Genomic DNA, 26,727 nt, shown 5'->3' with positions numbered 1-26,727 from the left:
GAGCAAAAGCCTTCTTATATGTAGTTATTAATCAGGGGGGGGGGGAATGAGGCCTTCTAGATCATCATGATCATGTAACAGAAACATAAGCAGCCCATTTTCATCCATTTATACTCACAAATCTGTTCCCATTTTACAATTGGTAACCTTATCAAGTATGTGTCTGAATATTGGTATGAGCTGCACAAGAGCAATCTACATTTACAATGAAGAATTCATTTCTAATTATTTTAGACATATGGCCATCCATTGTCCCATATAATTTCTTTTTTTGCTATTGCCTTGCCGATGTGTTTGCATGGATGGATAGAATACATTAACTCTAGGCCTCTAAAAAATGCAGGTATCAATTCTATCGGCATTTGTGTTTACCTCTAAGTAAAAAGGTTTATTCATTATTTAAAAAACAAGATATTGTTGTGAATGGAGGCAAAAATTAATATAATGTGCTGTATGAAAAATATTATCGAATGTTGTTCATTAGAAATTTGATTTCAATGGGAGGTCGTTAAAGTGAGCACTGGGGAAATTGATAATAATTCTATCAATCAATGACTCTATGGCAAAGAATCCACAGGAATTGTTGGGTCCATTGTCCAATTCATGTAATTAAAATATTCAACACCATTTGAATGTAATACACATGATTTACCTGAAATGTTTGAATCTATCATTTGTGTAATGGCACCTATACAACATCATACTAGAGTCAAGCATTTGCAAATGCCATTAGTGGTGGGAATAAATGACTGAATATTTATACTAGCGCATGATTGATTATGGATGTTATAATGGAAATTCTGAATTTCATCCGTTGATCTAGTGCATCCTCCCACCTCAGTCAGTTAATGGAACAGTTTTTTTAACAGTCTTAGCATTGCACAACAAGGCTATTGATACTGTTTGCATATTTTCAAATATAAATTGCTATCGAATTTGACAATCGACATAAGTGAGCAATTTGTGGGTCAATTGCTCATCATCTAACATTATGTCTGGCACCTGTCGCATAAAACTGGTTAATAGTAAAAATACATAAGCTCCTGTTACAATTAAACAACTACCAAGTTGCGATTGACTGACTAAAAGCAAAAGTACCATCATCTTTTATAAGAACAAGTTTTCTCAAACCAGCAATGTCCTATAGACATATTTTTGTTGATGCTACATACATGTGGGCCAATCTTCACTTGATATGAAAGTAGTAAACAATATTTTCCTTAGTTTCTGTTTGAATTACTTCCAGATATACCATGATAATGAAATACTACAAATATATTCAAGGCTTGCTTGCTGCAGTATCTCATACTATAGCATTGTCCCATTACAAGAGGGTTGAAGCGTCGATAGGACATCATCCTGAAACTGAATGTACAAAGAAAACTTACTCACCTATCAAGATCCAGTCCAAGATTGAAATCACATGAGATGAATGTAAAAAAAAGAGAAAGAAAAAATAAATACACAATTAGAGTTTATTATCTCAAATATTCAACATAAATGATCGTTAACTCAAACATTTAAGAGTGATATATATTTGTTATTGGTATTTAATTACAAAAATTGTGGCAAAAAAATTATTCAATCTGACGGTATGCTAAAAAGAATAATTATTCATGGAATTTGAAAACCATTTATGATTTTCTTATTTATTACAACATGACTTCCAAGAATGAAATTTTTTTCTCAATGATTATTTTTGGAACTATTGTCCTTTGTCCCAGATTCAGGAAGCTTTTCTTGATGCTTCTTATGATGGATCTCTGCTCCGTCTTCTATACTCTCAGATTGGTTAAAGGACAAACCAAATTTCCTTTCCATCTTGCTTTCTAATCACCACTAAGATGCATAGTGAAGCCACTGTATCACTCATTTAGTCCTGATTTATGAATTTAAGTCCCCAGACACCAGTACTTTGAGGCAACACGTAGCATCCCAAATGCCACTGATTCAAGGTATAATGTGAGAAAGAAAGCAAAGCGTGGATGCACCTCAGGAATACTAATGAGATACAAGCAGACACTTGGAGTAGCCTACGATTATCAGCTGGAGACACCTCCAGCACCCACACAATATGATCAGAATAATAGAGCCTTCACACAAGAGGTAATTAGCATAACATATAAACAAATGAAATAATTCATATAAAGAAATAACTATTGTCAGCAAAAAGGTATCATTATTATACATGTATAGGGTAGGAATACAGCAAAAAAAAATTGTTGAGATAATTTCAATACTAGTAACATTGAATAACTGGCAAAGGATTATTTTGAAGATTTCCTGAGGAGCTTACTTTAAATTTTGAAAGCTTCATGAAAACAAAATAATGAAGAAAATATAGATATTTCTTAAACTTAATATTGTCATACATTTTGGTGATTGTTAGCTGCAGTTCCCAACAAGAAATGTGTTGATTGAAATCGTTAAATCTCAAATAAATGTTTGATCATATAATTGTGAAGGGCCAAGAAACCTCTTGAGATTTGATCTGCAGGATCCAGCATTATGAGGGCAGACACAGAGAAACAAGCACTTTAAAATGTGTTTTGCCATATAAAGCTGTTTAAATGCATATTCACCATATGTATGTATCTGTACTGCTGCTTTCAACAACTATAAAAGTATTTGGTCATCTAATTAGATAGGGATAAGCATCGCCTCAAAAACCTGATTCAGCAAGATTGACCGAGAGACTCTCGGGAGGCTACAACCAATCCCTAACAAAGGGGTGAAACAATTCAGGACAATGCCTCATCATTTCAAACAAATCACAGCTATGTAGCTCAAGTCTCATATTTACATCCGATATTCATTCCAAAGTCTACAACTGCAAATCCAATTTTCCAGAACATGATTGATGCATTTTGTGGAGGCAGGTGAAACATTTGCTGCAAATTGTGGCAAAACATTAATAAAACTGTAACAAGTGTGCAGTTACCATGGAAATCGACAAATAATAATCTGAAAACAAATGTACATGTTTTTATACTCTCCTAGAGTATGCAATGGAGCAAATCCATATGAACATGATCTAAATTACAAGACTCCTCATGAAGAAATATTTGCCATATTTTACAGACCTAACATGAAATTTTCATGATAAAACTCAAATTCAACTAACTGCAGTGAGCATTAATTTGAAATTTAAGTGTTGAAAATCTTATTCATTATCACCATAATATTTCTGACAAACTGAGAAATATAAATTAAATCACTCATAATACACCATTTGTGCTGCAGAGACATAACTCTATTTCTAATAAGAATTTTTGAAAATAAAATGCAAGTTATCAATTCACTCCTGTTTATACAGTACTGAGGCCATTGTGCAATGTCAGAAAAGATGATCGGCCTAATGTACATTCAACAGGCAAAACCAACAATCCAATGCCTAAAACCATCAATATCAAATTCTGTCACATTATCATAGTGAACGCTTCCTCAGCAAACATCGAATTTAAGGCAGCGAGTTACTGCAAGGGTGGTACAATCTATAATTTCTCGGTTGGCTTTGACACTTTCACTGTTTACACAGTCCCATCCAATACGAATGATGTTAGCTGCACAACCACAGACGAGATGGCCTTGATTGCTGTGTGAATGATACCAAGCAGGATGCAATTAACGAGATTGAATTTGGCTTATTTCACGCTTCAATGGCTAGCTTAAAGGCTTTGTAGGATATAGAATACAATTATTTTGTGTTGTTTTTGCAAATGATCACATATAAACCATCTCACCTATAAAGAAATACAGACCCTTTGATGGGTTCAACAAGTTGGGTAGACCAACATTATGCTACTGATTTGCTATTGCTGTATTTACTCTGACAGGAATGTGTGAAATATTGGCATGTGACCTATCAATACTGACTGATGATTTAAACATTCTATCTAATGTGTTATCCAACAGGTGTGGGGGAATGATACAGGGCAGATACAGACAGTTCTTACTTCTGATGACATGAAAAATATTTTGCACTTAATTTGTATTTTAATTTGAAAATGGAGAAAAGGGAAACAATGTTTTAGGTACATATTTGATAAATACTTGTATTGATCAACTATATATAAAGGTTAAGAAAATTAATGATCAAAATTACAGCATTGGCAAGATCCACATGCATTGACAAATCTCTATAACAATCAGATCATCCACCAAATAAAATGGAAACAAACTTTTACTTTTTTATCTGAATGGAGGATCTAAACAGAATGAGTTATGATTAAACTTTTAAAAAATGTACATGGCTACGTGCATTTTATGAAGACAAAACTACTTGAAATTCTTCGTCTCATTATGTAGTTCAAGCAAGGAGATTTAGGTTAAGTTCAAATATATTTGAAAAAGGAAACTATACATTATAGGGATCTCTCTATGCAACTTCAACGACACGGATGATGATCACCCTAATGTATTATCAGTAGATGGATACAGTTTCAGTGCCGTAGTGCCTTTTCCATTAGCCCGAGCTGATTAACAATGAGATTAAATGTATGATATCATGGGTCAACCTCCCTTGACATGCTGTAGATGCTACACTGGTGTAGACAACAGACAAGGGGTCATTTATTCCTAATACTTCAGACATGGAACCCCCACTTTTCACCAATATTATTATTCATATTACTTTTTCACATGAATTTATTGAATACACATATACCTCTTAAATACACATGCAGAACAAAACTACACAGGAGCCAAGATAAAACAAACTAACCAATACAATATGTCTAAAAAAAAGAACTTTTCACAGGTTTTAATTGGAAAGCTATTTCTAATCATGAAATCAAACAATTTCTTGATAAGAAATAGCATATTGAAAATCATGGATAAATGTACACATGTCATTACATTCATGCAATACTATTTTTTTATATTCTAGGGGCAAAGAAAATATGTGTAAAATAATTATCCTTGAGTGCTAAATTTGAATACTTTAATACAAAAAAAATCTAAGCTAAAAAAAAAATAAAGCTCATATGATCGTTCTCATCTTGTTCCAATGGGTTTTATGTATACCCAAGTACAATTAGAGTAAAATTTTGATGTATTTCAATTCTTGTGTCGTACCCAAGTATGTGACACAATATAATCATAATAGCAGACATGACAGATTGTAGTCCCACCTATAGAGAGATGATTAGAGTCAATGAGGGAAGGCTGGATATCGGGAGAGGTTAGGTGAATGAAAATCCAGGATACTATGAAACAGAGTCATCTAGATCTAGGATACATATATATTCAAGTCTAGAATCCCATCTCACTTTAAGAGGTGAGCAGAATATCTACCTTGTTAATCTTACTATTCTGCATTAAAAGAGAAATATGGTTTATATCTACTGCTATGTATTAAATCAACTTAATCATCTTTTTATGCGTTAAGTATATGTATTCTTTTTCTATTCACTAATATTTGATAAAGAAAATATATATTTCTGCCAGTCATGTACTATAATAATAATAATAAAAATAACCCTAAACAGTAAATTTGTTGCATTCAAACAGTTGGCACTATCTTTTCTAATTATTTATTTTAACATACAATACTTATCATCCATTTTATACAATTTTTTTAAGGTCTAACCTCTTTCCATATCATTTGAAGTGGATTAAATCAAAATTGTTTGAAGAGTAATATTGTATCCTTCTCTTCATTCATTTACCCTCTCCTGTATTTCAATTATTCGCTTCTGTGAAAGTATACAAGCATTCTTTCTGTCATTATCACCTCTACCTCACAAATGGAAGTGATTTACACCAATCGATCATCAGATTAGGCCAATTCTTCACATAACATCGCAGGATAGATATACGGCGTGAACGCGCAACAGTCAATGTTCTCTAATAGCTTCCCTATGTTCAGTACAGGCAGGCATCCTTCTTATTTATGTGGGTATAACTCCCTAGGATCATGTCCGCATAATTCACTTACTTTGTCAAACAGCTGTCAGCTGATAGTCTTCCTATAAGCACTCCCAATTCCGCACTTCCATCATGGGTCTTGGATTACTCGGATGTCATTTTTTTATGCATTTGGGGGGTTGAGGCTATTCCTAATTACAGAAAGTGATCTGAATTACTATCAGCTTGAAAAAAGGCTTTACAAAATTCTATAAAGCTATTTGGCTTATTATTTCTCTCTTCCATGCATTACATTGTAATACATGGATGAGATTAGATCCCAAAATAGCAAAATAGCAAAATATTCAAATGATTTCATTTGTTGCATTCATGACAGATATGCTTTTTTGTACATTCAGGGTAGGGGGAACTGTGTGATGGTCAGGGTGATTTCTCTTTGCAGTAACATTCAACATGCAGACAGAGATTTAAAAAAAAATGCGGTGTATATTCAAATACAAGAAGGCTTATGAATAAGTAATATTACAAAATTACAAGCATCTACATGTAAAATACCAATATATACAATTAGTATAGGTCTAAATAAGTTTACTGCATAATCCTATATACATTATCAAGATATTAGCTTTCAATTTAAAAGAAAGAAAACAAACAGTCAACAAAGATGAAGAACATACAGGAGCTAATTGTGTATATTTTGTATGTGTCTTTCATGATGAAATGACTGATCAATTATTGTTTTTGATTGGAACATGGTTAATACTTGCTTCAAGACTACAACCCACAAGGCCACAACCCATGACTTTGATCATGAGATGGGATGTCCTCAAGGCTACTTTATTGGCCAGTTATACTCAAATATGTAAGGCACATGTGTGACCTCACTCTGTTGCCATCCAGAGAAAGGAAGAACACAAATAAGTCACAAGGTAAAGAGAAGAAAGCACCATGGGGGTAGCTCATAGCCAACGGAAGATCTTCAGTAGATCTCAAGTAATAGATCTTGACAGTTATATGTCTGCACAGGGCAGTCAGGATTTCAATGATGAATTCTACCATTCACTGAATCTACATCAACATTCTATCTGCTTGCATGGCTACTGTACCACAGCCTGTCCACTGAAAATGCTGTCTGGGGTATTTTGTGTCCAAGTTCAAATGTGAATAAGATGGCATTTATCACCAATGCTTTGTCTTGATGAATTCTGACAGTGATAAATATGTGTGTGCTTGGAGTTAAATTTGAGTGTTAGGTGGTGAGCACGCATGTATGCTTCTCTTTGATCTTTGAAGTTGAAGCATTCTTAACTGGGTGGTGAATTTCATTAAATCTGTCAATTTTGGTTGTAACTTGAAAAAATATTTTGTAAGAACTCATCGGAATAATGCAGTATATAAAAAAGAGTTCTTGTTACAAGCATAATTTCAATAAATTTTGAGAAAACTGATATACAAGATGGATATGACACTGTGAGTTATATAAATATTATTAGAAATTACATCATTACTTGTTCCAGTTAATTACAAGCTCATACCGGGAGTTGTTATGAAATTATATACATTAAATTTAATACAGATATATTTAGATAGAAATTTCACAAAACTTAATCATTCCTGAATTCCTACTGATAACTGTTACTCAAGAATATGAAATGAGGGTGGGATTACATGTATGTCAATGATAGACATCACTTTGGAAAAACATAGCTTTTTTTGCATGACCCCCAGAAATGTGGAACGTCTGAAACACACATGATGTAAAATCTAATTTGAAAGACTAAGGAATGAAATCATCAAACATTGGGATGAAATCAGGAGGACAAGGCAAGGAAATGATTCTGGGCTGAGCAAAGACGTCTTGACCTTTTCAAAGGGGTATGCTTACGTTAGCACAAGATCAATTCAACAAGTTGGAAAGCGAACAGGCATGTGGAGTGGGAATTATTTGCTACAGGACTGCAATGAGAATGAATGATAAAAAATTAGAAGTACATCCCAGCAATAATCTTAAAAGGTAGTTAATAATGAATATCATCTTGAACTTAAAAAAACGTTGATTTACCCATCTGTGTCAGATTTGCCTACAAGTATAAAATATGAATAAAACCCAATTTTGCATCATAAAAAGTATACATTGACATAAAGCATTATATCAACCAAACTTTAATAAATTATTGCAAGACTAATCCGTATATATATATGTACAATTTGTGGTGATATTAGTTATCAATACAATAAGAAAGGTGCAATAAAATAAGGGAAACATGTAGTTCCTATAAAAGGATCATCTCTAGAACATAAATCACTTTAAATACCAAAATTGTAATCATTTTATAATTTCATATCAATTTTCAAAGTTACTATTGTATCAAAAATATGATAACAAAAATCAGTATGGACTGCACTTCCTTGTTGTGATTCTGTATATCACAGCTCTGCAGCAATGGAAACAATCTCGATTACTCAATCTGTTGATGTAGATATATGTGTTTTCCCCCTCTTGTCAAATCCACCATCCCTATAGATTTAAGCAGCATGTGTAGGTGTGCACATCTGCAAGTCAGCCCTTCATTAAGAAGTAATGAGAATCTGTCTTCTGAGAGACCGGTGTCAAAACAAGACAAAAACAGTAGCCAGTCCTGAAATCTCGTGAACCATCCTCCAATTAAACTTTCGATGTAGGTAGAGATTTTCTGTTTTTACAAACAGAGGCAGGAAACAAGAGAAACTTGTAAATTTTGTTTTTACTTGATCTGCAATTCTGCATTTATTCGAAGTATTATATATTGACCACATTGTTCACACTGTAATCATGTAAAATCTTGTGAATTTTAAAGTGACCTTTAGAAAAAGTGCAGGGATTGTTTTTGTGTATTAGTGTAAAAGTCTATTTTTGCTAATTTTGTATTTTTTTTTTTCATTGTTACATATCATTTCTCCAGAATATGATAAAGTAACGCAATACTTCATTAATAATTTGATTATCCTCAACGGTAGAAGCAAATGTGCGCATTTCAGTCAAGCAATATAGACCTAGTGAGCCCGGCCGCCCCTTGTACCACTACTGCTGTAAGCAAATCTGTTTTACCACCATGGTCAACCTTTTGTTCCTGGCCCCCTCAGGGGCCCTGAAATGTATTAAGTCCTACATCTGACACTGACTAATACTGATATGAAACAATACAAAACCTTTGCATTGTATTCTGAATTAAATTAAAAATTATGGAACAAAAATGACTTGCCTACATGGTTAAAAACCTAAAATTCGAAAGACGCATAGGACAGCTGGAGAATGATGGGAGAATGCCTTTTGGAGTTTAGGGTATGACCCCTGGGATCAAGAACATACCAATTAGAGACTATCTAAAGGGGCAGATGGATTGGGAAGCCCTTCCTTGGAGAAGGGACTTATTAGCAGCTGTTTAGGTCTCACTAGTACATAATGCTCGTACTATAGTTATAAGCTCTTCCATGACAATAGATGGCTTAATAATAATGACAAGTCCTTAAGTGAGAAGCAGGGGATAATTAGTGCCCCTCTCCCACTGATTAGTGCTTCATTATCTGCTCTATTGTCTGTTCAAATTATTAATGACTGCCCCATAGTCACTGACTACCTTGGATGAGTTCATTAGAAAAAAAATGAATAACAGGTGTAAGATAGGCACTTTCAGATTTTTCAAAGAGTTGATCTGTTCTCATTTTTTAATGGAAAAGGACAGGAGTAATCATTTTGTGATAAAGAGTCATTACCATCAGTCCACATTTACTTCCAAACTTGGTGACAAAGTCAACAGTGAAATCTGAGATGATAAATAAGTCAAGACAAATGGGTAATTTTCCCATTTATTTCAATCTTGATATCTTTCTTAATGATGGTATACAAAATTAACAGGAAAAACAATAAATATCAAGCTGAAGCTAATAGAATCACTTGGTTCATCATCAACCTAGCTTTTATTCCACGCAAGACAGCATCTGTATTTTTAAAAAAGTCATCAGTATGAAGACCGATCTACACAAAACCACCTTTAAGGGGGGAACATCGAAAATCAATATAGTTGAATACTGACCTCCCCAAAAAAAATAAATAAATGAATAAAACAAAATAAGGAAAAATAATTAAATCTTTATATAGGATATGTTCAGGACTTGACAGAAGCAAAATGTAACAATCAAATGAAGTTGTTTAATTGGAGAAAGCTCTAATTGTCAAATCAACGTTCTTTTCCTAGACACCAATACCAATGGGGCTTTAAACTTGGCATGTGCAATTATGAACCTTATTAATCACATAAGGCATTCAGATTAAAACTCCATCAGCATTGTGGCCCAGTGGATTAGTCTTCTGAATTTGAAACAGAGGGTCGGGGGTTCAAATCCAAGCCATGGTGTAATTTCCTTCAACAAGAAATTTATCCACATTGTGTTAAACTCAAGTGTGATTTTTATATTACAAACAAAGTGCCTTGACAACATATTGTGCCATATTTTTCCACTGTGGAGTTTGTCTGTAGTGCAATCATTGAACATCCATGCTGTAAACCATCCTACATGTGCTGTAGGAGTGTGTGGTACTGTATATACCTTGAGCACAGAGTTCAAGCTGGAGGAGACTAGATGACCTTGTTTCTGACACATCAAAGGATGCCAGCCATTAATAATCATCATCATCATCAAAATCACTGGCTGTCTTAACTCCACTCTATCCTCCATCAAAACAACATAGCTATTCTTTCAATATCTTTCTCTAGCTGCTCGATCTACCTAATGCGCACCATCATCGACAGGATGGGCATACTTGCAATTGTTGAAAGCCCAGCAACATGCGATTTCATTCATAGCGGGCTGAAACATGAGTATGCCTGGAAAGATGATTTTTAGCATGCTGTGAATTCCCCAGAGGTCCCTTCTAAGCCCCTTCATGATGTATGATCGAGCCACACACTGTAGGATCTGTGTGTATACCCTTTTATATTCCTTTTCATTCACATTAGTAATATATTTGGGAATGTATACATGGAAATATCATTCAAGCTTCAAACTATGTCACCTGGATTCTTTTTCATCTTTCAAATTTTTTTTCAAAAAATTTCTATGTTGGGGGTGAACTTCTATTTGAAAAAATGACTTACAAATATATGGACAATACTAACACCTTTAACATGGTATTATAGTGAGCTGAAATAATCTTTATAATAAAATCAGAATAAGATCACATCTTGCAAAAGAGGCCTGCTCGCATTTCATTTGTATTTTGCACACAATGAAGCTTAACACTTCTAGCGGTATACTAAGTAGAATTTATATTTAGGTAGAACAGTTGGTAAATAGATGCAGCTTAACACTTCTTTCATTTCATGGATAGCGTGAACCAAGCTTAGACTCGAAGCATTGTTTTCAAAAATTACTCAAAGACATTTATGTCCTGAATATCCCTTTCCCTTTGACTTTAAGCTAGTACGAAACAAAGGTTTACTGTCACAGACCATGCAGCCTAAATTGATCGGATCTCTCCAAGCAAATAGCAAAGCAATACATCACACCAAGGTATACATATCATCCTGGTTTGAGATAAATAGTATGATGCCAAAGGGCTTTCGTCACAATTGATCTTTTAGGATGAGGCGTACTGAACCTGGGAGAAATTCATGAGGGTAAGCCTGCATATTACCCACCTAATGCCTTCTCTGTTTTATATGGAAAATGTTTTGTTCTACAATACTTTTTCAATTGAAATATATATTGTGACACAGCTAGTGACTCTTAAGAACCGGTAACACCAAGCTTAGTAATTAATTGTAAAGTTATTTGTATGATTGATTGCACATACTGATCAATGGTATCGATCATTAAAATCATCCCTATGATCGATCGCTAAGCTTTGTAATACAAGACCAATGGGCTCTGTAACACATTTATCAGAAATTGGCAATGGCCACTCAACTTCATTGTTGCATGCATGTTTGTGCCATGTCATGGAAGATGGATATGACACTATGAGTTATTGAAATATTAATAGAAATTAGCATAATTACTTGTTCCAGTTAAAAACAAGTTCACACAGAGAGTTACTCCCAATTCCTTAGTTCATATCAGAAGAATGACTCTAATCCTAATCCTGAGATCTCTGAAAAACTGACAGAAGATAGATTGTATAGATGCAGTGTGTGGTACAAGATGTTGTAGACCTATCTGTAAACCATCTGGATAGATCATCTTCAGTTGGTTACAAGAAATCAGATGCTAATTGATCAATCTATCAGCCACAATTCAATGACCCCAGACAGACGAACAAACTCCCACATCCAGTCACAGTCTTCATTGACATTCTTCATTATATAGTATTGTTTTCAATAATAATAATAATATGCATTTCTATAGTGCAAAAACTATTTCTATATATTCTCAACACATTAGGTGGGAAAACTTAAGGTGGTGTCACACCTTGGCGTTTTAGACAGCGTATGCCCGACGTATCAAAATTTCTCTAAAACGTCGGCATACGCTGAACTTTGATATTTTTTTTTCAACTCTGGGCGTATACTTAGCGTATTCATAACGAGTTGGACGTATACATAACGTATTAGTAACTTATATCGAACGCTTCGTTAACTTATAAGTAACGTATTCCAACGAATGCTTAGCGTTTTGCTGGCGTACACAACTTATGCCCTACGATAGCCTAACTTACGCATAGCGCGCGGCAGCGTATCGCTGACGAACACGTGTCGTATGGCTGCCGCTCGACTATTCAAATCATAACCGCACGATACATCACCGTATCAACACCACCGCCATGCCGAAGAAAACTCCTGTGAACCCCACCTTTATATACCAATCCTATAAACGTTGTCAATACGCCATTATACGGTAGCTGTAAGTTATAAACACGTTCAGTAAGTTTTGTGGTCGTCCGGAGCACGTCTTCATACGTCTTCATACGTCAATATACGTTGGAGTTAAGTTACACATACGTTCAAAGCACGTTACTCATAGGTTAGAAGTTTTAGGGTACGCTGGACATTATCTCGACGTACATCGACTTATGAGTAACTTACGAGTAACGTGTGTCAACGTGTATCAACGATCGCGTAACTTGCCTACAACTTATGGCCCGCGTATGCGGGACGTATGAGCCATACGCCGGCATACGTCGAAAAATTTTGTGCTTGTACAAAATTTTTTGACGACCTCGCCGTATGACGACGTATACCAGCGTGTTTTAGCGTACTCTTAACGTATGCAAAACTTACCCGTAACGTATTCGACGTACGCCAGCGTATTCGCCAAATTCCTCATACGTCGGGCATACGCTGTCTAAAACGCCAAGGTGTGACAGCGCCTTAAGCACTTTCTTTAAATCCCAATGTTGGAGATAAAGAAACATTATCATATTTAGAAGCAGCTTGAAAGAAGTGATCAGTTTGATTGTTATACCTACAGAAATTGAGTAATCTCACAGTCATAAAACGTTCAAAAGGAAAATGAAAGGAATCAAATTCAATTTCATAATATTATGTCAATTTCTATTTTCCCTACCCTTTTCTTTTATAGGGACAAATTGACAATAATTACCCCTTTATAAACCATATCATTGTCATTACTTTTGCTATTTGAATGTAAAATACTAATCATGCATGTATCAATGTGTATATTGCAAGTAAAGTTTATTATTCTTATATGTAATTGAATATATTTGAACTGATTGAATTCCCCTTTGATTTAATTTCTGTAAATACTTTACCCAGTATTATTTCAAATACAGTGGGATTACTCTCTGTTTTTCTTACTTCATTAGGTATTGTGTGCATTGGCATTAAGATAAAAATGCATTGATTTCGTAGCCTGCGGTAGGTAGCCATCACTTCTATCATACACGTTATCGAACAAAGTGATAACTTGTGGTGTGAAAATCAACAAATTTGGTGAGACATAGGCCTTAGAATATAGAACAAAATGTTGCATGAATGCATTCAGAAAAGCAAAAAAAATAGAGTCGATTTTATATAAGAATAAATTTTGCTTGAAGTAACTTTTTTCCTTGCATAGGAAATAACAAGATCAAACTTGATACAAGACAATCAAATTATAGAACTCCATAAATCTACCCTTGTTTATGGAAAATTCAGAGAAAATAATACATATTTGTTTTAGAAATGGTCATGAAAAATATAACTTTGGATGAATTTAATCCATCGCATTGATTTCTGGATGTTTTTTCAGCTACTAATCAGCACAGCCTGGTCCTGGATTTCCATGCTATTGATTTTCAGACAGGTTATTTGGTGGGGATGTGATCCCAAGGGAGGCTATCAAATCACACAGTTATGTCTTTACCAGATTATAGCTTTCAACAATATCAAGCATATAATACATGTACAGCTGGATTTAAGCCTCTATATATTATGTGTGTGTGTGGGGTGTGGATGTGTTAGGATGTGTGGGTGTGTGTGTGTTATTTATTTATTTAGTTCTTTCATCCCCTCCCCCCCTCCACTTTGTCAAAGTATATCATATACTCAAGACACTAAACTTCAAATCATGTTTATTATGTCTGAAAAATATTTTGGAACTCAAAAGATTAATAAACATCCTAAAAGAATAAAATACAGCAATGTATTCATAACAAAAGAAGGGGTGAAACTATAATTTATATTGACCTCCAAAGGGAAATGCTAAGATATCAATACTAAAGAAAACATACATATAGGAAGCTAAAAACACAGTATTTAATATCTATATATTTTGCTTCATTGGTTTTTTTTTACTGGACTTTGAAACCATTTTAATTTGGCACGACTTTATGCTATCTCATACTGACTGTCCAGATCTCAGGCAGAGTTGACACCAAAATAGCCATACCCAGTCCATTAATTATTGTTTTTTAATGACCTCCCATCATAGATCTTCACAAAGCTATCTTGAGAAGCTAATAATGCAGAGGGAAATAGTCACATGATGGCTCTGTGAGGGGTTTAAAATCATTTCCAATTTAAAACACAAGTCCAACATCACAACAAATAGGTTTTCTATGACTTTAGAGTGTAACCTTTCCTAACAATCAACAATCACATAGTAACAGGTAACTGACCCACATATTGATATTCTTTTTTCAGAAAGCAGAGCACAACAGAGTTTTGTAGCATCTAGTTCAGATATTAATATGTCCACTCAAATTTTAACAAATTGTTTGTTCTAAATTGAAAACAGTTTTGGATTGCTGACATTGGTCATATTTCAAACCGAACAACAAATAAGTGTCTCCTGTCAATCTAATATTTTACTTAAAGCCTAATATCCCACTGATTTTGTATAGAATAACTACCTTTGTTGCTAAACTCTGTTACTGAGTGTTGCATCAGTCTGTAAAAGGTTTTCATCCCCTGTCGAATTAGTCTCAATCTCATTATGAAATTAGTGTTGCATAAAAATTGTTCTATATTGGGTTACTTAAAGATAAAACTCATAAGAAAAATCAGATTTGACCCTTTAAAATTCCTATTTTCTAGCTCCAAGAATCAAAGCTCACAGAAAATCAGTGAGCAACCTCAACCCATGAAGAAAATGAGAACTGGGCCAAGGGGGACCTCTTTTCACGTATTGGGATTAAGAACAAAATAGGTTTGACAAATGGCTCAATTTGCATCGCGTCAACAATAGAGTCGGGTCAGGTTCACATTCATGGAATTAACTGCAGATTGGAAATTGGAAGAGTTGACAACTGTGTCATATGAAGTTAGAAAAATTCATAGAAAATCATATTGGGCATAAACAGGAATGTCCCTATCTTTATTCACTTTGTTTATTCAAAATAAGGAGTAAAGGGTGGTAGCAATAGACCATCTTACGGGCATATTCAATCTTTTTATTTAAACAGAAAGTTTTCTCAAACTCAAGATCCTTGCAAGGCAAGGCAACAAATAATGTTTGTAGACTATGAATTCCAAGAAAGTTGGTTCATTTATTATTAATGAACTAATGGAACACATGACATATCTCCATTTAAAACTACATTAAAAAATTGACTAGCTCAGTTAACAGCTATGCATTCATGCCATTAAAGAATGAAGAAATAAATATATTCTATTTTTATTGAAAGCAATGCACATGCAGCCAACCCCCTTTCTATTCTTAGAAATACTTTACAGGGCCCAAATACTTTTTAGTGAAACATTAGAGGAAGTTTTCTTCAGAGTTCTCGGGAAAAAAATATAGATAAGAATTTCATAGAAACTTCAGAACCTATTTATTAATAAAATTCTTATCACATGCTTTCATGCACACAGAGGTCAAATGTATTTTTTTATATGATACTTCTTACAAGTATATTTTTCTAATATATCAAATTGATTGCAATTCTAAATGAAGCAAGTCATCTACAAATATAATTCATAGCAGTTGCTCAGATTGCAACTACTGGTAGAATGTCGTTGCATTTTTGCTGCCCTAATTCTTAGTTGTAGGGATCAAAAATTAGCTTAAATTACGATGGCAGTAGGTCTAAAGATATACCACATTGCCAATGGTGTGCTAAAACGGTAAACTTAATCAAATCAATTTGCCCACCATAGGGAAACCATTTGGAGATGCATACCAGTGTATAAAAAACAGAAAATATTTCTTGCCCATAGACACGTTGCTTGCATATTTTGTAATTTGCACTATGCCCGGTGTTATAATAATGATATTAGACCTATTTCTGCTGGTTACAAGCTCCAAGGGTGGTGTAGGTAGTGATGTCACAAAGGAACAATTTGGTTCCTTATCCCATATGCGCAGATGGAAAACAGAGAATTGCAAAAGAGCAATGTCCTTTAGAACTAAGAGGGGTTCCTATTCAAATAATTCATATAAAAGATAGTATATGGTCAGTGAATAATATTTTGGAATTATACATCATTTGAAAGCTGTATTAATTTAGATATCAAACAGTTAAAACAGTCTTTCAAAAACACCTTCTGAAATCTACATTCTTTTTTATAAATATCATCCATAAAAATTGTTTCATATCGATCTATTGTCAACAAGAATAACAACAATATCTATAACTATAAATCCCATGCATTTCCACTTTTATATCATGATCTTTATGGAGGATTAATAAAGCGATGTGTCTGGTTGTATGGAACATTACAATATTTTAATTATATGGCATGTAGGGAGCAGGTTGAATACTTAATGTTACAATTAGAAAAACTTCAACAATTTCAAATTCTATAGGACCTAATTCTTAGGTGACTTTCAACTTTTGAATGCAAAATTCAAATTTCACTTAAGACTTTTTCATGAATGAATATCAATACCTGAACCATACAATCTAACAATATGCACCAGTTGAAACAGTGATCTCTTGCAATCACATTTAAACATGTATGTTTTAAATCCAGATTTCTATCCATCCTCAATGATTCAGGCTGCCATCCCTGGTCTGGTTATAAACGGACAACCGTAGGCCTCGAGCGCCCTCGAGGGCCACCACTTATTCAAGGGGATTCTACTCGGACTCAAGTTTCTTCCCCACAAGGGGTACAACTCTAGCACTACATGAATATTAATGTGCCCCTTAAACTAGCTTCTGCTCCACAACTAAACTGCACTTGCTATTAAGCAAACATTTGTCCCATACTACAGTCATGTTTATATACACACATTCACACAAACAACCAAAAGGGTCTACTACTTTCTTCTTTTTTTAAGGAATATGAAGTGAGAAGAGGTCTTTTCATGGATAAGTGTAAGCCTGCAGACAACAACCACTAGCAATGCTCGACACCTGATACCACTGTGTATAATGTGTAATTTATACTGCATCTTTTGTTCAGGATTTCTATATGTGAATGGAAACTGTATAGGTGTGGGATTCTATATATCATCATAATCTAAAGGGGAAAAAAGAAACAAGTGAAGAAAAAGTGCCAGAATATTCTAAGCATTGGAAGAATCAGTAATTTCTTATCATTGCCTTTGCATCATTTAACTATTAAGTCACAAGTTTGCCTTTTTGACGTCAAGTTGCAAATGTATCGTTTATGTTCATTCTGTCTGGCCTTTTTTGTTGGGGGGGTGGGCAAATGAAAACCCCATATACATGCACTACTGCAGTTTAGCACATGACTTCACCATCAATCAGTCGCATGTTCTTCAAACTACCAAAAGATCATGTTGTAATATGAAAGCCTAAATAGAATATTATGACATCATTTATGTGTATTATATGGCTTCAGAGCACAAGGAAAGATAGTCCTCAATATCAAGCGTTAATTTCATGTAACAAAGCCAAAGATAACTTCCTTGTATCAATAATGTTTGCTCACTCAGACAAGTGAAGTAGAGGAAATAGGTTCTTCATTATACACAGTAATATTTCATTTACAATCTCATTTCAATAAGCATTGCTGTATAGCTTTACAAACACCTGTAAAATGAATGCAGGATTTTAGAGAAAATGAGATTAAGAAAAATTTCCACTCACGTCTCTTTCCGTTTCAGAAGAGTAAATAGAGTCATTATCACTCCTACTCAAATATATCATAATCCATTAGACTTATTGAAAGAGTCAGGAAATATAAGAAAATTATTTTAAAAGACCAACAATCATTTGTATTTATAATTATAATAGTAATTTGATACTTGACTATGAGATGAATATTGGCAACATTAAAATTGTTCAGCAAACTTCTTCCCTATAACATAGCATTTTAATTAGGACTATAAAAAAGAATAAAGCTCCTTGAAAATGCCTTGCTAGTAAAATTAAGTAAACTTCAGTCATAATCACAATGCATCTTTATGGAGCACAGATATAGGTTACCATTCTCCCATGAAAACTTTAAAATGTGCTGAATTGATTAATTGATTGATGATCAACATCCTTGCTGCTCTGAGGAAAAACAAGTTGAAACACCAAGGAAATATAACTTACTACTAAGTTTTCCAGATCCCAGGATGGATCAAAGGACAAATCAAAATAAGTAGGTGAAGCAATGACCAAATAAAGCCTATAAATTATGACCATCTTCCTACAAAGACTCACCTTTCATGTCTTACTGTATGAGGGTGTTTACAAATAAACACAAAATAAACCTCACCCGTATAGCCCCATATAGCCCAAAACACAAGACCAACAAATCAAAAAGGCAAACCAAATCTTGTCATGAAGATCATTTTACTTAAGCGAACAGTAATTGTTGAAAACACGATGTTAAAGACAGAGGATGTCTGTCCAAAATGGATTAGTAGCCGAAACACTCTACAGATCATTAACACTCAATTAGATTTGATTATGAAGAGTGTAAATAGGGTTAGCATATCGTTAACACCACTATAATAAGTGCTCAATTCATAGCAGACTGTTAGGGACCAGTGTAGTGTAAACACATCTAATCTATTGTTCACTCATTGTGCTGTTGCAGCAATGGTTTAGAAATGTCTTGGACTACATGTACATGTGTAAACACACCTACAGTGTACTGAATTAAGACAAATCAAAAGAAATCGACATTGAACACCTGTAAGGATGAAAGAATTGAAGATTTTCTACAAATATCTTAGAATTGTTATAAATGAGTAGAGATATATTTCATCAAACTGTTTATATTACAATCAAACAAGGAAAACAAGTATCATATATCCTTTGTCCTCATTATCATGAATAATACCTTGGTCACATTTGTTCTATGGCGGCCGTACGGCGAGTAGAAAACAGCCGTTTTAACATTAAATTGTACCAGCTACATATAGGTGGTTTTAGTAAAAATGAATAAAACAGCTGTTTCCAACTCGCCGTATGGCCGCCGTAGAACAAATGTGACCAAGGTATAAGGATCTGATATTTTGGGTGATACAATTTTTAGTTCATAATATTTCAAGAAAGAAAATCAGGTATACTGCATGTACCTCCTAGGTAAATACAATACTACAATTGTGGGGTGCCTCATTCTGCAATATTCATATAATGAATATGGCAATGCTGATAAACATGTTCATTACTAGATGATATCCAAAATTATCAATATTGTTTTCCTTTGGTTCTGAAAAGGAGGTATCTTTTAACACCTCACTAAGTGAAATACGAAATTTAACATATGAATCTACTTGCATGTAGGGCCTATTTGTTGATATGACTGGCAATCACTTGACAGGTTTCAATGCACTTTGGGATTACAGTTTCAAATTATGTTAGGTTTTGATATGTAGATTTATTCCCCTATCGCTTGCAAGTATAGGTACCATGTCTACTCATTTCTTTAAATGCATATACTTCAAAATCAGAAAAAATAATAAAGTAAAGTTATATGAATAAATCCAAGGGGAAAACATGGGTAACAGGTTATTGCCTTCATTTCAAAATGATGGATATACATGTCTTTAGTAATAATATACTAGCTTGTAAACTTTTTTGTTTCTGCAATGGCTCATTAGCAACTTTCTACTCCAAAGAATAATGCATCAAATCTTCATGTCCATACCTCCATCTAGATCTAACAAGATGATAACACCAGTAGGAAAGATGAGGAAAGCCAGCTCAAAGTTGAATGCGGTGTACCTTTAATCTCCTCCCCCATTTGCTTGTCTCAGAAGGACATTAAGATTCATAAGAAAAGCACTGGGGAAAAGATGTAAGGCACTAGAAAGTAAGCTACATGACAGCAAGCGGCAGATGCAAGATGGAAGACCATCCATCCCATCAGGCGTTCACTTCCTACAAAGATTTGCATTTTAAATCCTGCTTAATTCTCATATTCATATATATACTGGATATTTCATTTTCTATTTCTTTGATGGCAGGAGTGATTATAGCCTCGTATTAACAACCAAGCCATAAATCTTTGAGAATGGTTTTAAGATGGACGTATGGATGTCGTTAGATGGAAGTAGGGATGTCATTAGTGGAAGTAAAATCATTATTACCAGACTTACTGGCCAAAGAATTCAAGAATCAAGAACTAAAACAGAAGCAATTTTATCAAAATAAAAATGTGTGAACATTAGAATAGACAATTAATTTTCCATCTTATCATTTTTAAGAACATTCTCTCTAACATTTTGTTCTAGAAGGATGGAGATTTCATGCTTTAAGCTGCTTAGCCTCACATTCATCAAGTAATAAATGTTCTGCTTTGTATTTCCTTAACAAAAAGGCAATACAGCATGATTACTGTAAGCAAGTGCGGCCATATTACCTTCACTTTCCATACATCATTTATAGGCCTACATGCTCATCCACATACAGCGCGCATCTTAAAAACCACTTTAATCTTGTATTAGCTTCTTTTCAGCATTTCCCACCATTATTCTATGATCCTCTTACCTGACCCATATGGGAACCCTTTCTATTCCTACATAGATTTAAGTTTAAAGATCTGTGACAATCCCTTCTTTTTAATCAATACAACATACACTGGACAAAGAGATCAACTTACATGATATATTAATCCCATGCCATCAGGAATCACTTCCAGTATACAAATTTCCCTTGAAATATCTTTTCTCTCAAGGGTCATTCAGCTTTTTTGCCTTTTAAAAAGGAAGGGTAGAGTAAAAAAAAAAAAGTTTTGGCGCATACAATATATTTTGCATTTGAAATGACTACTAAAATGTTCATAAAATGTTCAAACAGACACTTAATATATCAAATATGTATGTCAGAATTAAAAACATCCTAGAAAGGTAAGTTCACAAGCTTAATTGATCTCCTCCTTTGCATTCTTTTTTTTCTAATTCTTCCTCCCCTCCTCATTCTAATCCCATAATTTTTCTTCTGTATTTTCTTCATTCCCCCCCCCTTCTTCTCATTTCTTTCTTACAAGTTTGAATACATGTACTGGCCAACAATGAATAGATTTTTCAAAACATAAAAGGACTTTAAGGGACCAATTGAAAGCCTCCTAGCTGACTGATTGGTCACTAGACTCAAATAATAAGAAAGGATCAGAATCTGCCTCCAGATTTGTCCTTCATCTTGTCTCAATCCTCCAGACCCTCATCACTGCTGAATAATTCACACCAAAAGTCGAAGACAAGGACTCAGAAAGCCATGCAAACGCTGGCATGCAAATCTGGGTGTCCAAGCGTGTGATATTGCTGACAAAACAGGCACATTAGATTTTCAAATATATTCTGTCTCCTTTAACGGATACCTGGATAAATGTGCAGGCAAGGAGAAGCATAAACAGGGAGCTGGTAAATGAAGATGGACAAGTTTATGGTTGCCTGCCTCCTTCAGACACAGAGTACATTGCTCTTCAACTACAGTGTTCAAATCAAACATTTTGACAAGATGAGATATGCAATACATGAGTTGCCATTAATCTTTGACAGTTTCAAATCATATGATGACCAGAATTACTAGCAACAAAATATTAAATATTCATTACTTAGTATACCATATCTCGGTATCATTATTCTATGTGGATGCATGTCCTGTAGATTGTCAGGTGTGTTATTATTGCGTTAATATATGTAGACTTCAATATTGACAAATTTAAGCTTAACAGGAGCTGAGGAACGGTTTTGAAAGGGCAGGCTGACCATGCAAAATAAAATGACAGATGATCATTTTTATATTTTTTTACTTGATTTTTTGAAAAAAGTAGGGGGTTGAAGCCCACCCAGCCCCTCCCCCATTTCTTTGACCAGAACTGAAATATACAATAAACAAAGAATAAAACCCTATTTGATTCTTGAAACGAAATTAGCTTCCCTTCTAACATTTTCTTGTATGACCTTTTATTTGATTCCAATATTAATCATTTAAAATTATTGGTATAATTTATATTCATGTTTTTATCATTTTATTACTAATATTTACTTCATAATCATGATTTTCATCATCAAGATCATAATTATAAGCAGTAAAAAATTGTCAACTACTAATTCAAAACATAACATCAACCTATGAGCTTTGTTTTATTTAAAAAAAACGTTTTAACTAACTTAACACAGCCAATATATGAAAATTAATGCTTTTCCCAATTTCCTTCTAAAAAAACGGTTTGAAGTTCACCTGTCACGTCCAAAAATAGAGCTCCGTTTTCATGCCTTCAGGCGGATTCTTCCTCACTGACCTGAAAACAGACAAGCACACCCAAATTCACAAGGAAGTGGGCGCCGACTTCTAAAGACTTCTAGCTACCATGAAAGTCGCCAGGATTGGAATAGATGCGCGAGCAAAATCTTCTTGGACGCGCGAACCATGAAATCAACGAGACAGGATCGCGTGCGGAGCTACGTGGCGCCAAAACAACCTCTTTGGTATGCAAGCCAGAATCGTGTTTCCAACCGAAATGCACCGCTTTTGAAACCGCGAATTTCTAGCGTGAAGAATTGATTCGACTTCGATTCCATAAAACGCGTAACGGTGACATGAAGTAATGTATGTAGACACGGAGCAATTTCCTGAAAATATCACAAGGCTTTAATATGCACTCTTTTGAGGGTCCGAATGCCAATCAAAATACGGGTAATGCCGATGGTCATGTCATTTTGGCAGCATCAGCATGAATTCAGAGTGCGCTTTTAAGGTAGGATATTACATGAAAATCGTGTCTAATATACCTGCCATTTACATCTAAGAGCCATTGATAAGTGCCTGCAATGTGCCTCTTAAGCACGCGATCGGAAAATGCATCTGGTAAAAAATCCATCAAGAAAATGGCGAGAAGGCGCGTAATGGGGTGCAAAATTGAGAGATTATAGCAAGACAACATGTTTTGTAAAATTTTCAAGGTGTACTCTTATAAGGATCAATCTCGCGCCACGTAATTTTCAAGATATGGAAGCTTCGGAATCCCAATCAATCCATCTAACTTTACGTCGAGGTTAAGGTACTGTGTTTTCGCAAAAACAGTACATGTGGTAAATTCAGTAGATTTTTAAAAGCCGAAACGACCATTTGAATATTGATAATACGAATACCGCGACCCTATCATTATTCTATAATTATGGGCAATATCGTAAATTGAAATAATATAGGGTTTACGCCTGTAATGTCTCTATTTTGGGGGGGGTGGTACAAAAGACCTAAGAATGGCTGGTGCGTAAAGGTGACCATCTCGACTTCCGAGCCAATAAGACCATGCTGAATGAAAATTTATCCTTCAGATAAATTTTCCCACGAAAGAACAACGTTTTATGCCTCCATCTATGGACAGCCACGCGGCAAAGAGTTGCTCGCGATAATTTCAGAGACCAATTTGTCTTTGTCATTAATTACTTGCAACAGAATGCAATCATGTTTCTTTTCACATGGCCATCATGTTTAAAAAATGCCGCTGTATAGAAATAGCATAGAATGAAATGTTTGTATTCTTCGTGTTCTCTGACTGTACCTCAATTCATGTATTCAGTCGCGCGAATCTTCTTACTTTCATTAAACCTCTTCACTAATCGGCTAAGACCCTGTCGCTTCAATGAATATATAACAAAAGATTGGAGCTTGAGAGGCTTCACTACCCTTCGGGCATGGAATTGCGTTTCCCTTTAACAAACGACACTGTACAATGTACAAGAATATTCTCATGTGTATATGAAAAGGGCGATTAACGGCCGATCCTAATGACAACTTGTGATGATTCACAGACATGTCATTCGAAACTGTGATCAGTTTCATAATAATGTAAACTTCCTTGTCTTCTGTACTTGTAAAGAACTTGAGACAAGAGTATAATTATTGCATTGTGTTTGTAGTTCCGCGTTCTCACATGAAAACACACTGTATGCGATCATAATGCTTCTCAATATGCTTGCATGCTTTAAAACGTTTCTTGAAAGAAAACTGACAAATGAATGATAAATTACAAATTAATCACTTCAGTAAACTGAACACCATACATACGATATCATTCCGGAATAGGCCTACCAAAAATTAAACAATTATCAGACCGGAGCAACCCCGGGAGCAACGCGGGAAATTTACGACAAAAATATACCGGTACTCGAGACGAACGAGGTTCGCAACCCTTTGTAAATTGACTGAATATTTCCCCCAAAACAAGATAATAAAGCTACTAATATGCAGCTGTGTTATTACCACTAAAATTCATCTTTTAGGCAAAAAAACGGCGACAGAAAGTGAAACCGATCGTATCTATTTTGATATCCAAATATTTGTCGAGCGATATAATGAATATACGATACGAGGGCACAACAGGTGCATTAGCAGATAGCAATCTACCGATCCACGTGCCTGAGGTACGCCGCACAATAGACAAATTATTGTAATCGACACCAGGGATGCATAATTTACAGAATTATTCATGAAATACAATACCGTGAAAAATTCATCTCATTATCATACATGAACATCAACTCGAGTAAACATTTACAATGCTATACATTCATTTAGAAATGGTAAAACAAAAAAAAAACGAACACGCATGCAGTCAAATGAATGATGGTAAATAAGGATTTCATTGCAATTATGTTTGATGTTCGTTTTTTTTTAAAGAATAATCAAGTTCTCCGCTAATGATCGTGATTATGCATGTAGTATTTTTTAAACATATATTCTTATTTCCATGAATTTAACAGCAAGACGTACAAGTTCATCTTCCTAAAAAGATAGAGAAGCACGTATGATGAATTGTCAAATATTTTGTCTTTTTTATCATTAACAATTATACTTTAAACGTATATGAATGATATTCAAGAAATATTAAGTTGAAATTAATATTAGGGTGGCAGAAATAAACGGAAATGTATAACTATGATGTGGTTGCCAAGTTGGGGGCTCCCGGTTTTTTTTTTTTTTTTTTTTTTGCACTAGGGGTGAGATTGAAAATCATTAAGACTATATAGGAGCAAAACAAGCAAAGAAAAATTGATTTACCTCTTCTTCTCCAGTGGTGCTTCCCGAATCCATGCTAACGGTGGACATTTTAAGTCGCTTCCTACTGGGCTCGTCCAAAGCCTGAGGGTCCCCTGCCTCTAGCTCAGCGTAGCTTCCCACGGTGGCCACTTCCAAGTGATGCGGATGGGAGGACGACAGGAGCTCGGTCCCGCTGGTGTCTGGCTGCTCCCGCTTCAGTTTTACTGCTCCAGTTGGCGAAATGGTTGAAAAAAGGCTCCCTCGCGCTGTCTCCTACTTAACAGTAGACGACAGCAGATTTTCTTCAGTTTTCGTTGTTGAAAGGACTGTACTTGTGTGTTTTCAAGACACAGATGATGACCTCTAGATTGCTGTAAGAGGATTAAGACTGCTGAGAAGATACGCCGTAAGAACCCGGAGTTTGTTCAACCGAGATATACGGCGAGCGTCAAGCAGTTCGTCTGCGAAGGAATGCAAGAAGAAAATATCATCTATTGCTGGTATTCGCTATCATTCATCAGAAAAAAATGGTATAAGTCATCCCGAATATTAAAAAAGTCTTGGAGAGCATGTACCATGGAGTGCTGTGCTAGCAAATTATGTGCACCTTCTTCGGTTCAAGTGCGAGCGGTGGGACTCGCCTCACACTGCCGGGAGAGTTTCCCGTAGGTGACAGATGAAGATGTGTTGGTGACTATGAGCTCTTGTAAGCGCCAAGGTGTGTAAACAAGCATGCGTGCATCATTTCTTTCGGTATCATTTCAGTGAAATGCAGTCAAAAATAAAAGAAACAAAAAAATAAATTGCCGTGCTTAGCTATGTGCTCATATCTACGGCTATAAATGCGGTGCGGAGCACACAACACACACTGGTGACAATAAATCAGTTGCGATGCTGAGACATTTATTTTGAGATGGTGTGGATGGTGCGCGTGCGTTGCTTGAATGGTGATAATTTACGATCTGCAAGGTTTAGAGTCGCGCCGCCGTATCTCTCCCTCTCTCTCTCTACCCAAGCATCAAGCAATTTTGGCGGATCGCTCACTTTCG

At 34.9% G+C, this 26,727-nt stretch overlaps 1 long non-coding RNA gene across 1 annotated transcript; it reads right to left on the bottom strand.

Moving 5' to 3' along the window:
* LOC121410807 lies at window positions 1-26,631 on the bottom strand. Its single transcript, XR_005969377.1, has 2 exons — window positions 25,700-26,631; window positions 1-1,392 (listed from the first exon to the last, which is right to left on the bottom strand). It is a non-coding gene; the product is annotated as an uncharacterized LOC121410807 (long non-coding RNA).
* Window positions 26,632-26,727: the final 96 nt, after the last annotated feature.

Source organism: Lytechinus variegatus, chromosome 3 (assembly GCF_018143015.1).
Source record: "Lytechinus variegatus isolate NC3 chromosome 3, Lvar_3.0, whole genome shotgun sequence".
NCBI classification, from domain to species: domain Eukaryota; kingdom Metazoa; phylum Echinodermata; class Echinoidea; order Temnopleuroida; family Toxopneustidae; genus Lytechinus; species Lytechinus variegatus.
The sequence above is the reverse complement of the archived record's forward strand: the minus strand, read 5'-3'. Positions and strand labels throughout refer to the sequence as shown.